General features: G+C 43.2%; 1 non-coding gene across 1 annotated transcript; it reads left to right on the plus strand.

Moving 5' to 3' along the window:
- The first annotated feature begins 1741 nt into the window (after positions 1 to 1741).
- Trnat-cgu (transfer RNA threonine (anticodon CGU)) lies at positions 1742 to 1813 on the plus strand. Its single transcript has one exon. It is a non-coding gene; the product is annotated as a tRNA-Thr (tRNA).
- Positions 1814 to 2136: the final 323 nt, after the last annotated feature.

Consider the following 2136-nt stretch of genomic DNA (forward strand, 5'->3'; position numbering starts at 1 on the left):
GAATATTTACGTGCCAAAACCACGATATGATTATGAGGCACGCCGTAGTGGGGGACTCCGGAAATTTAGACCACCTGGGGTTCTTTACCGTGCACCTAAATCTAAGTACACGGGTGTTCTCGCATTTCGCCCCCATCTAAATGCGGCCGCCGCGGCCGGGATTCGATCCCGCGACCTCGTGCTCAGCAGCCCAACACCATAGCCACTGAGCAACCACGGCGGGTAGAATGTAGCTTAAGCAGGAATGAACCCGCATGACACTTGTTCACCGCATCCAAGGCTAGTTACTTAGATAGCACGAGTGTCAATAAATATTTAGTTTGGGAAGGAGGACAAATACACACATTTTAATATGTCGAGAAATTCAAGTAAAAAGTATGACCAGCTTTATGCCACTGTGCTGCTTAGAAAGTGCTCATTTCGGTGTATTCCCATTTTGGGAACGCAAGGTTCTCGAGAAATCACATTGTGTCTACATAGGCGTCAATGCAAACTTCCATTAAACAATGAAAATTAAAACATGCACTCTAACCTCCCTTGCTCGCTGTGTAAAATATCTCTCTTACGAATTTAGACTGGTGGTTAGTGCTAAATTGAAATAAACTGGCATGAGCAGAAGGCAATAGAAAACTGCTTCTTGCGTGGCAACATTGCAACACGTTCTTTAACTCTCAGCAGGGTTAGCCAGATTATATCATTACCTGCAGCCACCCATCCTGATTACGGCAAAGCGAATAGGGTTTGTACTTTGAGTGCTTCTATTAACTGGAGGGACCGCTATATATACTGGGTTGTGCAAGGCACTTAGTCTGTTGGCACAATAAGAAAACAGGGACAATGCGCAGCCATCCGCACCACGAGTTCGTGCACGTCGTCACCTGTTCGATTTAATTAGTGAGGAGATGCAATTACCGTGTGCATTGGATAAGCTTACCGTACGCTGAAGACGTCGGCTGGTCCTAACGTCTCGCACACGTGATTTGTTTTTTATTAACTGCAAGCAAGGAGATGTTGGTGCCTGGGTGATGGCGCTGGCTGCTCCTTTTTCATTATTTCTTGGTTTTTCTCTATTCCTGTGCTCACTTCATTTTCTTCTTGTGGATACTTTCTTTTCCTTCTTGTTTTTAATATTTATTCCGGTGTTTGCTTCAATGGTTTGTTCTTAGCGGTCCATTCCTGTCTTCATTGTCCAAATGTCTCAACACTTCCACTACACTTACCTGATTTTTTTTGTGTATTTTAGCAATTTCTTAACTTGATCGTTATTTTATAGCTGTACGCTTACGAAAGTACTGTATTCAAGTCCTTGCAATAAATTTATCATCAATTCAATCGTGTCGGTATTAATATACTTGTGAAGTTACGTTTTTGGGAGCATTGGTACATGATTTTTGAGCAACAGATTGTTAGCAAACCTGAAGAAAGCAGTTTGCATAGGTTCCTGTGTTGCCCTGTGCTGTGTCAGATAAGTTTAGCAAAACTTAACCACTAACCGCACGACATCTTGAAGAATGACCATGTCACAAGGTACCTTGAGATACGTGGATGATCTTCTCGTTCCTTAATTTCTTGGAGGAAGTTACTGCGTCACAGATGCGATTTCTTATGTTTATGATTGTTTCAGGCTTGCTCGAGTAATATTCAAATCACTTACAAAGTGAGTGGTGGCGCTGGCTAACACTCCCAGAGTTAGTTCTAGTTGTAAAACAGAAATACCCCAGAAAGCGGATGGGAAAACGGTTCCGCGGTAGCTCAATGGTGAGAGCATCGCACGCGTAATGCGAAGACGTGGGTTCGTTCCCCACCTGCGGATAGTTGTTTTTTCATCCGTTTTCATTTTCATTAATTTATCATTTCTTTAATCAATTAGTGTGTGCAAGTAATTTCCCCTATGTTGTTCTTGGTGTCAATGTTTGTTGGCTTCTTATTACAAAGTTCCAGTTGTTCGTGTGGCCCACATCGCAGGGCTGATAGCAAAGACTAACTGGAACTTTGTGAGTGAATTGAGTTTGGAGAACTAATCCATACCTTGGCTGAGAAAGGACACCACGTGTCATTTCAGTGGATTTCAAGTCAATGCGGCGTCATAGGGAACGAACAGGCCGATAAAGCTGATCGGTCGGCTCTTCAAGGCGA

This window comes from Dermacentor silvarum, chromosome 3 (assembly GCF_013339745.2).
Source record: "Dermacentor silvarum isolate Dsil-2018 chromosome 3, BIME_Dsil_1.4, whole genome shotgun sequence".
In the NCBI taxonomy this organism is placed as follows: domain Eukaryota; kingdom Metazoa; phylum Arthropoda; class Arachnida; order Ixodida; family Ixodidae; genus Dermacentor; species Dermacentor silvarum.